The sequence below is a fragment of the Schistocerca gregaria genome, chromosome 3 (genome assembly GCF_023897955.1).
Source record: "Schistocerca gregaria isolate iqSchGreg1 chromosome 3, iqSchGreg1.2, whole genome shotgun sequence".
NCBI lineage: Eukaryota > Metazoa > Arthropoda > Insecta > Orthoptera > Acrididae > Schistocerca > Schistocerca gregaria.
Window position 1 is genome coordinate 754,789,199 of NC_064922.1, and position 14,071 is coordinate 754,803,269.

Below are 14,071 nucleotides of genomic sequence, written 5' to 3' on the forward strand. Positions count from 1 at the left end.
TTGCGTAGTGACTGGAGATCCCACTAGGTTTCTGGAATGGAGTCACTGTGGCAAGGTTTGTAGGTGGAGGTATCTGACAGCTGGCAGAGTCCTCCCGCCAGGTAATCCTTGTGGTTCAAAACAACAGAGATAGAGCCTTTGTCTGCAGGTAGCATTATAGGTCAGGGTCAGTTTCTAGATGGTGGATTGCGGTATTTTCTGCAGATGTAAGGATAGTTTGCATGCTGACGGATTTGGGAATGATGGTGAGGCAAGGTAAAAGGTTAAGAATTTCTGGAAACTTAACAGGGGGTGATTAGGGGCAGTGTGGGTAGATCACAGGAGTGAACTGAGTCAGGCAAGGTTCAATACTCGCCTTTGGTTGAGTCTGATTGGTAGGGTTGGAGGCAAAAAAGTGTTTCCACTTTAGGGACTGGGAGAAGGAGAGAAGGTCTTTAACAAGACCAGCATGACTGAATTTGGGAGTGGGGCAAAAGGTGAGGCTTTTGGAAAGGACTGATATTTCTGTGGGACTAAGGCTTCTGGAGGAAAGGTTCATGACTGTGTTTGGAGTCTGTTTAGGTTCTGGATTCTGTGTGGTGCTGGGAGGGAGCTTTGGAGGGTGGGGTAAGTGCAGTAGGTATGTAAGACAGGGTTTGTCAGCTATGAGGGGATGTGGGGGAGGTTTGGAGATTGTTGTAGACGTGACAGACAGTGGTACTCCAAGGAGTAGGAAGTGAGCAGGATGGAGAGCTTTTTGAGGTGGCGTTGTGCATGTTGAACAAGTTCCTGCATGGCAAGAGTTTCAGTGTGTGTTATGGGTTTCAGGATTATGGTATTGCATAGCAGGAGAATTTAACGGATGGAGAGAAGGTACTGCAAGGAGGTTTGGGCTAGGTTGACATGGTTTTGCAGGACTATGTTGGTGACAGCTCATGACTGACAGAATCTGAACAGGTTCAGGCCATTGTGGAAGGAGGGGTGGCAGCCAGAGATGGGTAATTTGATGGTAAGGCCAGTGAGTGTGTGTGTGCGAGGGGGGGGGGGGGGGGGGGGAGAGATTCCATGAGCCAAGCAAGAATGCAGGAGCAGCATGTGGGACTGGGGCCTGCTAGGAATAAGGAAACTTTTCTGAACTGATACAGATCGAAGGAGCAAAGATCCATGGTGGTGCAAAAAATAAGAAATTGAAATTATGTCTGAAAAATTACACAAAAAACGTCCAAATACTTAAGAAAATTCACAACAAGGATGAAATGGATGCAAAAGGGGAAAACAAGACGAAATCTGAGAAAGTCAACAATAGAGAAAGCCCAAAACTCGCTCAAATTGGCGAGAAGTCACAAGGATCAAAGTAAAGAATAAATGATAAAAAAGATATTACTGTGGGTAGCAGGTCTGAGGGTGGATAAGTGTGAAGAAAAGGGATGGCAGATGTGACTGGGTAAGGTGGAATTAGTGAGTGCGAACTGGGACATCTGCAGAAAGAACCACAGTCCACCATCTAAAAACTGATCCCAACCTTATAATCCTACCTGCAGACAAAGCCCCCATTGGTGATGTTTTTAAACACAAGGATTACCTGATAGAAGGACTCTTGCCAGCTGTCAGATACCTCCACCTAAAAACCTTGCCACAGTGACCCTATTCCAGAAATCCAGCAGGATCTTCAGTCACTACTCAAATCCTTAGACCCATTCCAGAACCTCTCCCCGGAGTCCATCTCTCTACTCACCCCTACCACTCCTTGCTCTCTTATGTTCTACGTGATTCCTAAAGTCCATAAATCTAACCACCCAGGACACCCCATTACGGCTGGTTACTGTGTCCCCACTGAGAGAATCTCTGCTCTCATAGATCAACACCTTCAACCTATTACCTGGAACCTACCCTGCTATACAAAAAATACCAAACATTTCCTCCACCGACTCTCCACAGCTCTTGTCCCTTTACCACATGGTGCCCTGCTTGTCACTAATAATGCCACCTCCCTGAGCACTAAAGTTCCTAATGCCCATGGCCTTAGCCACTATTGAACACTACCTTTCCCAATAACCGATGGATTCCAAACCAACAACCTCATGCCTAGTCACAATGACCAACTTTATTCTCACCCACAATTACTTCTCCTTTGAAGGCATTACCTACAAACAAATCTGGGGTAGGCTATAGGCACCTACATGGCACCATCCTATGCCAAACTACTCATGGGCCATCTATACGAATCCTTCCTAAAAAAACAGAATTCTAAACCCCTCAACCTGGTTCAGATTCACTGATACCATGTTTGGCTATCTGGATCAAATGTGAGGACACCCTATCAACATTCCTCCAGAACCTCAACAACCTCTCCCCCATTTGCTTCGCCTGGTCCTACTAACCCAACAAGCCAACTTCCTAGATGTTGAGCTCCACCTCAAAGGTAGCTACATCAGTATCTCTGTCCATGTCAAACTTACTAACCACCAAAAATACCTCCACTTCGACAGCTGCCACCCATTCCTTACCAAGAAGTTCTTTCTGTGCAGCCAAGCCACCCATCATCAACGTATCTACAGTGACGAGTAGTCCCTCTCAAATTATACCAAGGGTGTCACTAAAGCCTTCACAGACCGTAATTATCCTCCCTACCTTGTTCAAAAACAAGTCTCCCACCGCCTCCGAAAGTCCCACCGTCCAGCCACAGAGGAGCATTCCCCTCATAACTCATTACCACCCAGGACTGGAGCAGCTGAATTATATTCTCCTCCAGGGTTTCTATTACCTCTTGCCATGCCCAGAAAAGAGAAATGTCCTGCCCACTATCCTTCCCATCCCTCCCACAGTGGTATTCTGCCGTCCACTGAACCTACACAATATACTCATCCATCCTTACACAACCCCTGCTCCCAAATCCCTTACCTCATGGCTCATACCCCTGTAATAGACCTAGATGCAAGACCTGTCACATACATCCTCCCACCATCATCTACTCCAGTCCAGTCACAAACATCACCTATCCCAACAATGGCGGTGCTACCTGTGCAACCATTGTGCTGCATTCTATGTAGGCATGACAACAAACAAGCTGTCTGTCTGCATGAATGGCAACGTGATACACTGTGGCGAAGAAACAAGTGGACCACCCTGTCGCTGAACATGGTGCCAAACATCATACCCTTCATTTCAATGACTACTTCACAGCCTGTGCCATATGGATCCTTCCCACCAACACAAGCTTTTCTGAATTGCGCACGTGGGAACTTTCCCTGCAATACATCCTACGTTCCCATAACCTTCCCACCTCAACCTTTATTAGTCACTGTCCTCACCCATCCAGGCTCTTCCCTATTCCCATTCAAGCACTACACAGCCGTCATTCAACCATCGCACCCAATCTTTTTATTTCTCACCTTTTATGCTACTCCCTCCCCCCTCCCCGCCCTTCCCCAACTCTCCCCTGCCCTCTGTCTAACCTGCAGCACTTCACTGACCGCAACCTCCACCATACTACCCCTACCCCTCCCCGCCCCAGCCTCCTTACCCCCACCCAGCCGCCACTCCTATCACGCACTGGTGCTGCTGCTTGCAGTGTTGTTTCAGTTGCCTGAGACTGCAGTTGCGTACGTGAGTTTTGTGTGTGTGTGTGTGTGTGTGTGTGTGTGTGTGTGTGTGTTTACGGCTGAACGCTTTAATTTTGAGAGTCTCTTTGTTGTGCCTATCTGCGACTCAGCATCTCCGTTACATGGTGAGTAGCAACTTTCCTTTTCATAATATTGTTACATTCCATCCTGGATTTTCCCTTGCTTGGTATATGACTGATAGGCTTCTCTATAAGAAGGACATCGTAACATATGTCTGTAATTAATAGTCGGTCTAACATTTTTTAAGAGGTACTCTTGTCATAAGCTGTTTATACACCTTTACAATACTGGCAAACTTAACCTCTGATGTTTTGAGTTTGCAGCAAGATGTAATTTCCTTTTTGCACTCAATTTTCAACCGTGTACCTTGTAGTCACTTTACAAGTAAGTCAAATATCATCCCTGTGACGTTTACATTAGCATTTTATACTCTGTCAACAAGAGAGCTCAAGGAAAACTTTAAAAAAATGATGATAACTATATACATATATAATAAACAATGTGATATTCTAATATGAATGCAGAGGAGACTTAGTAAAAATAGTCTATGCATGTAACACTTTACATACATGATAATGATTCTCAAGTAACATATGTAAATTGTGATACACGCTTTAAAAAGTGGTATAAGTACAATAACAGTGAACAACACCAGTTGTAACAGAATTCATTATGATGATAAATTGAGTCATCTACCGATCAATATATCCACAACTTACTTAATAACTGAGTGCCAAAAAGGTAATATTGACACAAAAACTCTTTAAGTTACCACAGTGCACAGAAGGGTTAGCAGCAACACAGAATTCACTTACATAGATTTGCTGAACAGTAAACAGTATGCAGAGTACACTAAATGCTTCACCCAGACCATGTTCAGGTATGTTTCCTTATGTGTTTCTTCTTCAATGTTCAAGGACCTCAAGACCTGCTCTAGGGCTGTTGAGAGGTCTTCCAATTCATAAATTTGCCTCTACTGTATGAAGTCTAACAGATGCTGTCCATTGGTGTACACATTCTTCACTATACTAACATAGGCTGCATCAGTGTCTCGCTTCTAAAGTTTCTTGTACAGATAAATTTGGAACTGAGCCAAAAGTTTTCCTCAATTCTATGCTATGCAAATGCTAATTTGTACTCACTGCTCTGTTCTGTAATTTATCAGTTGCAAATGGTCCATTATCCACATTCACTTCAAAATCCAGTATGGTCCTTCATTCAGCTGAAATCCATGGGTTTCTTTCTTTCTTTTTCTTCGATTGGGTTGTTCATAATTTTAGTGAGTGTCCTGTATTTTACAGGGAGCAGGGAGATGAGTGAGAGGTCAGCAGCTTCTCTTGTATTGCCTGTCTCCTTTCTTGTAAAGAAGAGTAGTTAGAGCATTGTATCAGATTTGGAAAAAAATTCTTCCTCTGCAAACATTATTTTAAAAAAACTGCAGTTTCCTTTTTCATTCATTTGCCTCCAGCTTTGAACATTTATATTCAATCATTGCATCTCCAAGTGCCTTACTTTTTTTCACCCCAAAAGCCTTTATACAATTGATCTAAAATTCCTTCAGGAATATCACTATTTTCACAGGTAACTAACTACCTGTGTTTCTGATTCCTCTCACGAACAATACAGACATTAAACGTATCTTCCAATGTTTGTACAATTTCCTCCCAGTTGTTAGCTGCTGTGCCATCTGTTATCTTAACTGATGCAATGTACTGTCTACTGAACATATATTTCCATTTCGTTTTCTTCATTCCTTAACTGTTTCAGTCGTTTTTCTTGCCAAATTTTCTTCTCACATGCTCTTAAAGATATTTCTGAATAGCTTAATTTAATGCAGAATGGTTTATCACATTCCTCTCCCTTCCACAGTTGCCTTATTCTAAACAGGAAATGGAACATTATCTGGATGATAAAGATGGAAATGGTAATCACATTACTTAACAACAAAGAATAAAGAATGTATGGAAGATGTACTTAGAAAAATTATGTTGTTCAAATGCTCTGAATATGGAAGACGTAAACAAATTACTTAACGTAAAAATGACACACTGAAATGCCGACAGGAGCAACAAAAAGATTGTTCCACATTCAGGTTTCGGCCAGAGCCTTCTTCACAAAAGAAAACATATACACGTAACAAAAGCAAGCACACCTCACACATATACGACAGCTATCTCTGGCAGCTCTGAGTGGAATGCCCAATATAGTTGCAATTCCAACACAGAGTTTCCAAGTGGACAAATGATTTCCAATCATTATGCAGGTTGAAATGGCACTTTAAGAAATGAAATGTGTAACGTGACTGGTGGGTATGGGAGTACTATTGAGCTCTCAATGGTTTAAGCTAAGGAAAGATGGAAATACAGCATCTGTGCAACAACGTTTATGAGAATTTGACAGAAATAGCTATGGTGTGAATAGTGAAATAAACTAATGGCATGAATATATTCCATACATGACAATAAATCTGATACCTCATTCAGTATAAGTTCTCCCAAGATTAATGAACAGCCGGTATTACATGTTTCAGTTTCCTGCAGCTCTAATGGTACAGATTTTGACTTATTACCGTGTCCGATAACCTGTTTAAGAAGAAAAGAAAAGGGGGATAGTAAAATAACAGGTGTACACTCGCACACACACACACACACACACACACACACACACACACACACACATATCTCCATCCGCACATCACATGTGCGGATGGATGTGTGTGTGTGTGTGTGTGTGTGTGTGTGTGTGTGTGTGTGTGTGTGTGTGTGTGTGTGTGCGCGAGTGTACACCTGTCCTTTTTTTCCCCTAAGGGAAGTCTTTCCGCTCCCAGGATTGGAATGACTCCTTACCCTCTCCCTTAAAACCCACATCCTTTCGTCTTTCCCTCTCCTTCCTGAAGAAGCAACCATCGGTTGCGAAAGCTAGTAATTCTGTGTGTGTGTTTGTGTGTTTTGTTCATGTGCCTGTCTGCCGGCACTTTCCCGCTTGGTAAGTCTTGGAATCTTTGTTTTTAATATAAGTACTTTATTAATACTACAGAAAAAAGTTATCAGAATTATTTGTGGTGCCAAACCTCGAAAATCATGTCAGAATCTGTTCCCAAAATTAGGTGTGCTTACCATTATAGGTGTATATATATTGAAAGTTATATTGCTTGTGAAAACAATAAATCCAAATTTCAACTGTGACCTGCACCAGTATGATACAAGGCAAAAGTTCAGATACCATGTAAATAGCAACAGAACAGCTTTATATATATATATATATATATATTTTAAATGCACTTCATACTGGGCTGAAGCTAGCCAATGCCCTACCAAAAAGTCTCACAACCCTTCCTACTAACAAATTAAAAGATAAGCTAAAAAGAATTCTAATTGAAAACCCTTTTTATTCCCTAGACGAGTATTATATCTGTATGAAAAGTGCTTCATAAGTATGTCAAGCTCATAGTTTTAAGTGACCTACAACTAATATAATGTTGATAAAAACAATATTTGTAATATCGTGATTGTATACTACCAAATGTAAAATCCATCAAAATGTAAAATTTACTAATACAAACAAATCTTTAGTTTGTAATTTATAAACTGACGTACTCAGAAGAATAATCTGTATGATGTCCTGAAACTGTATTATTTCTAGGGATTGTATTTGATTATTTGATGTTGAATAAATATTATTATTATTATTATTATTATTATTATTATTATTATTATTATTATTTATTATTACATAAATGTGAAAAAGAAGAAGACAATGGTTTTTACAAAACAAGATAGAAATTTGTGATTAATCAGTGGAAGAACTTTATAATTTCAAGTACCCAGTATGCAAAATAAAGTAACATGACTTACAATCAAGAAATAAAAACTAAGATAACTATTGCAAAAGCAATTATTTACAGGAGGACTGTTTTCTATTGACAATTCAATAAACAATTAATGGAAAGATTATTGAAGTGTTTTGTATCAAAAAACCTGTATGGTACCTAAAAATGGAGAGTATGCTAGCAAGACCATAAATATGTAGGGGCTTCTGAAATGTCAGTCTGTAGAAGAATGGAAGGTGTGAGATGGACGGATAAAGTAATTAACGAGGTTGTGTTACATACAGAGAATGAGAAAAGACAAATACCAGAAACAGTTAAGAGACAGAAAAGAAATTGGCTTGAACACTGCAAGGGCCTGAATCATAAAGGATTCAGTAAAAGGAATGGTGACTTGAAAGAGGACCAGACAAAGAATTGATGACATCAATGATGATGACGATTGTAAACATAAAGTGGCTCAATTTTATCGTTATTAGCCCCTTGATCCTCTCATGGTGTCAGAAGATGTAGGTATGAACTTCCCTTCCGTTCCCTTCCCTTCACCCCCCCCCCCCCCCCTCCCTGCCCGCACCCCACCCCGCACTGCTTACAGTAATCGAACTACCATATGTTTTGTACTAGGTAGATAAATGGGTAACTAGCCTACTAAATTCAACTGGCAGAAGTACAACTAATTACACTGTCTGAAAGTTAAAATGGCAACTGAAAATATGTAGTTATGATGTAATTGGATATATAAAAAAATCTGCTTGCCAAGTGCCGAGAGGAAAACAGACATATAAAAATTATTATGTATGAAAGCTTTTGGAGCCAGTGGCTCCTTCTTCTGGCAAAAGGGTTCAAGGGGAGGGAAGAAGGGTGAAGTAAAAGGATTGGTGAGGTTTAAGAAAGCGGTAGAGTTCAGGAAACCCCCCTGAGTCTGGTGAGACCTACAGGATGGGATGAGAAGGAAAGACTTTATGGTTTCAAAAATTGATTATTTTCATTGACATAAAATATGTAGTTAGTATCATCCACCCCCCAACTTGACTTGTCAACCAGAGAAAAACAATGAATATCCCTGTTGGCAGATACCAATGGATGTTTTGGACAGCCTTTGTCTGTTGTTTTCCAAACACTCAAGGAGTGTTATTCTTGATTTAAGTTGTGTACATATGCATTGCCAACTTGTTTGAAGCTATCTGCTTAGAGGAGATTAAAATGAGGATACTTTTGGATGAATGAATAAAATGCACATTGATAAAAATTGGGAATAGGATTCTCTTTGGCAGCACACACTAAGCTCATCCTCACTGTTGGGTAGGGAACATACCATGCCTTTCACGACAGAGTATTGCAGCAAGTAATCAGAGGAAGTTGAAGTTCATGTCCGTCCAGTCATACTGCTGCCAGTTATCATATTCTAAGATGACTGACGAGTAACAAGGTTATGGGATTGTGAAATAAAATGAGAAGACAGGGATGGTTGGGCATTTGACTAATCACGATTGCATCATTCAATAAATGTTATTGGCATTGTATTTTCTGATGTGGTACTCCATCTTCCACAATGAGCTATGGACTAGACTCGTTCAAAAAGTGCCAGCTGCCAAATGGATTACATTGTGGTGGACAGGATTGAATATTTCTAGGATGGATGGTACTGCTGACGTATAAACAATGCTTCCACAGTCCAGAAAGGGTAAAATGAGTTGTTTATAAAATGTTAATAAAACTGTTTGCTTTGAACCCAGGAGCTATTAGTGACGAATTGGAGAGTATTTAGTTTCTCCATGCAGGAAGTCTTGACTTGTCATATATGTGATAATCATATAAATTTATTATCAAAGAGTCCCAGTAAATGGCACCTGTCGACTACATTGAGTAACTAGGTTCCGAGTTACAGCTCTGAACGAGGATGAGCACACAGTATTCTACAGAAGTACACAAATCACACTTTAGTTGGTGAGAAATGTATCAACAGTTTTGGGCCTATTTCTGTGCCTTCTGTATAGCTGACTAGTTGAAATTCTGCAGTACATAATGATACGGAGCTATAATATAAACAAAGATGACTGACATACAATGCTGGTGCGACAGTATGTACCATCATGTCTACAATGCCATTTATTGCTACTGCAAAAATTATGTCTCTTAAAACTCACCCTCGTGGGTCACCATTTTCCTGCACATATAGGTTACTAGATGTCAAACTCACTGTCTCCAAACAGTCTACGATTAATAAAATATATATATATATATATCTGTATGAAAACTAGTAAATTTGCTGAAAAAAAAACCACTTATGCAGAGTTCCCACGCTGTATCATACGCCTTGTGTAAATCAAAAAATATTGTGACCATATGTCGTTGGTTAACAAAGGCCTCTTGAAACACAAACTCCAGTCATATGAGATGATCTGTGGTGGATCAAGATCTTCAAAAGCCACATTAGAATTGGGGAAAAAAGATTTCTAGATTCCAAACACCAACAAGCATATGCATTAACTATCACTTCTAATAATCTTCCCAAGTTACTTGTTAGGTTGACTGATTTGAACTTATTATTATTATTCTTTCTTTTCTCAGATGTTATGTCCAATCAAAAAATGGAAAGTGACGCGGACCTTGATCAAGCATGACTTCCTTTTAACTGTACGGTATATTTTACATTGTATTTAGGAACTTTCAGGTAATTGGACATGTATCAATAATTATGGATTTCTGTAGTTGTATATATAAGTTTGGATGTAGCTGTATTGCATTGATGTACTGGTGTATACTGTGTGGTATGACTCCTGTAATTGATAGTATAATTGGTATAATGTCAACTTTATCCTGATGCCACATGTCCTTGACTTACTCAGCCAGCTGGATGTATTTTTCAATTTTTTCTCCTGTTTTCTTTTGTATATTTGTTGTATTGGGTATGGATACTTCGATTAGTTGTGTTAATTTCTTCTTTTTATTGGTGAGTATTATGTCACGTTTGTTATGTGGTGTTGTTTTATTTGTTATAATGGTTCTGTTCCAGTATAATTTGTATTCATCATTCTCCAGTACATTTTGTGGTGCATACTTGTATGTGGGAACGTGTTGTTTTATAAGTTTATGTTGTAAGGCAAGATGCTGATGTATTATTTTTGCTACATTGTCATGTCTTCTGGGGTATTCTGTATTTGCTAGTACTGTACACCCACTTGTTATGAGATCTACTGTTTCTATTTGTTGTTTGCAAAGTCTGCATTTATCTGTTGTGGTATTGGGATCTTTAATAATATGCTTGCTGTAATATCTGGTGTTTATTGTTTGATCCTGTATTGCAATCATGAATCCTTCCGCCTCACTGTACATACTGCCTTTTCTTAGCCATGTGTTGGATGCGTCTTGATCGATGTGTGGCTGTGTTAGATGATACGGGTGCTTGCCATGTAGTATTTTCTTTTTTCAATTTACTTTTTTCGTATCTGTTGATGTTATGTGATCTAAACAGTTGTAGAAATGGTTATGAAATTGCAGTGGTGTAGGCGATGTATTTATATGAGCGATTGCTTTGTGTATTTTGCTAGTTTCTGCTTGTTCTATAAAGAATTTTCTTAAAGTGTCTACCTGTCCATAATGTAGGTTTTTTATGTTGATAAATCCCCTTTCTCCTTCCTTCCCGCATAAAGTGAATCTTTCAGTTGCTGAATGTATGTGATGTATTCTGTATTTGTGGCATTGGGATCGTGTAAGTGTATTGAGTGCTTCTAGGTCTGTGTTACTCCATTTCACTACTCCAAATGAGTAGGTCAATATTGGTATAGCATAAGTATTTATAGCTTTTGTCTTGTTTCTTGCTGTCAATTCTGTTTTCAGTATTTTTGTTAGTCTTTGTCTATATTTTTCCTTTAGTTCTTCTTTAATATTTGTATTATCTATTCCTATTTTTTGTCTGTATCCTAGATTATTTATAGGCATCTGTTTTTTCCATCGCTTCTGTGCAGTCGCTGTGGTTATCCAATATGTAATCTTCTTGTTTAGTGTGTTTTCCCTTGACTATGCTATTTTTCTTACATTTGTCTGTTCCAAAGGCCATATTTATATCATTGCTGAATACTTCTGTTATCTTTAGTAATTGGTTGAGTTGTTGATTTGTTGCTGCCAGTAGTTTTAGATCATCCATGTATAGCAAATGTGTGATTTTGTGTGGGTATGTTCAAGTGATATTGTATCCATAACTTGTATTATTTAGCATGTTGGATAGTGGGTTCCAAGCAAGGCAGAACCAGAAAGGACTTAATGAGTCTCCCTGGTATATTCCACACTTTATCTGTATGGGCTGTGATGTGATATTATTTGAATTTGTTTGGATATTAAGTGTGGTTTTCCAATTTTTCATTACCATGTTTAGGAACTGAATCAATTTACGATCTACTTTGTATATTTCCAATATTTGTAGTAACCATGAGTGGGTTACACTATCAAAAGCTTTTTGGTAATCAATGTATGTGTAGTGTAGCGACCTTTGTTTAGTTTTAGCTTGATATGTCACCTCTGCATCTATTATCAGTTGCTCTTTACATCCTCGTGCTCCTTTGCAACAGCCTTTTTGTTCTTCATTTATAATTTTGTTCTGTGTTGCATGTGTCATTAATTTCTGTGTAATGACTGAAGTTAATATTTTGTATATTGTTGGTAGGCATGTTATGGGGCGATATTTAGCTGGGTTTGCTGTGTCTGCTTGATCTTTAGGTTTCAGATAAGTTATTCCATGTGTAAGTGTATCAGGGAATGTGTATGGGTCTGCAATGTAACTGGTAAGTCACATCATCTTTGTTTTTAGATATAAATTATTTAACAATCAAAAGCGCTGGCAGGTCGATAGACAAACACAAACATACACACAAAATTCAAGCTTTCGCAACCAACGGTTGCTTCTTCAGGAAAGAGGGAAGGAGAGGGAAAGATGAAAGGATGTGGGTTTTAAGGGAGAGGGTCCGCGCACACACACACACACACACACACATATCCATCCGTACATACACAGACACAAGCAGACATTTGTAAAGGCAAAGAGTTTGGGCAGAGATGTCAGTCGAGGCGGAAGTACAGAGGCAGAGGCAAAGAAGTTGTTGAAAGACAGGTGAGGTATGAGCGGCGGCAACTTGAAATTAGCGGAGGTGGAGGCCTGGTGGATATCGAGAAGAGAGGATATACTGAAAGGCAAGTTCCCATCTCCGGAGTTCTGACAGGTTGGTGTTAGTGGGAAGTATCCAGATAACTCAGACGGTGTAACACTGTGCCAAGATGTGCTGGGTGTGCACCAAGGCATGTTTAGCCACAGGGTGATCCTCATTACTAACAAATACTGTCTACCTGTGTCCATTCATGCAAATGGACAGTTTGTTGCTGGTCATTCCCACATAGAAAGCTTCACAGTGTAGGCAGGTAAGTTGGTAAATCACGTGGGTGCTTTCATGCGTGGCTCTCTCTTTGATCGTGTACACCTTCCGGGTTACAGGACTGGAGTAGGTGGTGGTGGGAGAGTGCATGGGACATGTTTTACACCGGGGGCCGTTACAAGGGTAGGAGCCAGAGGGTAGGGAAGGTGGTTTGGGGATTTCATAGGGATGAACTAAGAGGTTACAAAGGTTAGGTGGACAGCGGAAAGGCACTATTAGTGGAGTGGGGAGGATTTCATGAAGGATGGATCTCATTTCAGGGCAGAATTTGAGGAAGTCGTATCCCTGCTAGAGAGCCACATTCAGAGTCTGATCCAGTCCCGGAAAGTATCCTGTCACAAGTGGGGCACTTTTGTGGTTCTTCTGTGGGAGGTTCTGGGTTTGAGGGGATGAGGAAGTGGCTCTGGTTATTTGCTTCTGTATCAGGTCGGGAGGGTAGTTGCGGGATGCGAAAGCTGTTTTCAGGTTGTTGGTGTAATGGTTCAAGGATTCCGGACTGGAGCAGATCCTTTTGTCACCAAGACCTAGGCTGTAGGAAAGGGACCGTTTGATGTAGAATGGGTGGCAGCTGTCACAATGGAGGTACTGTTGCTTGTTGGTGGGTTTGATGTAGACAGACATGTGAATCTGGCCATTGGACAGATGGAGGTCAACATCAAGGAAAGTGGCATGGGTTTCGGAGAAGGACCAGGTGAATCTGATGGAACCAAAGGAGTTGAGGTTGGAGAGGAAATTCTGGAGTTGTTCTTCACTGTGAGTCCAGATCATGAAGATGTCATCAATAAATCTGTACCAAACTTTGGGTTGGCAGGCTTGGGTAACCAAGAAGGCTTCCTCTACACGACCCATGAATAGGTTGGCGTACGAGGGGGCCATCCTGGTACCCACGGCTGTTCCCTTTAATTGTTGGTATGTCTGGCCTTCAAAAGTGAAGAAGTTGTGGGTCAGGATGAAGCTGGCTAAGGTAATGAGGAAAGAGGTTTTAGGTAGGGTGGCAGGTCGTAAAGGTTGCATTGTAGGTTGCCAATGAAGTAGAAAGTATTACATTCTGCTAAAAGTCAACAATGAGTGGAATTAGGATGGTAATTCTTAGATGCTGCCATTTCTGCATAATATACAGTATAGCTAAAAGGTCAGCAATGTCAGAGAAACTGGCGTTCATTCCCCTTTATCAACAATTCCCTGGATTCTATTAGTGTTGTGCAATCCATTAATCC

At 40.2% G+C, this 14,071-nt stretch overlaps 1 protein-coding gene across 4 annotated transcripts in view; it reads right to left on the bottom strand.

The window, feature by feature from the left end:
* LOC126353929 (uncharacterized protein C2orf42 homolog) overlaps nt 1-14,071 on the bottom strand; it is a 250,331-nt gene that overhangs the window by 219,958 nt on the left and 16,302 nt on the right. For 2 of the 4 annotated variants that reach the window (XM_050003188.1, XM_050003189.1), the window contains exon 2: nt 6,077-6,184. The exons of the other annotated variants lie outside the window; for them this stretch is intronic. The gene's annotated coding sequence lies outside the window, so the exon portion shown is untranslated. The remainder of the gene's footprint in view (nt 1-6,076; nt 6,185-14,071) is intronic. 4 annotated transcript variants of the gene reach the window in all.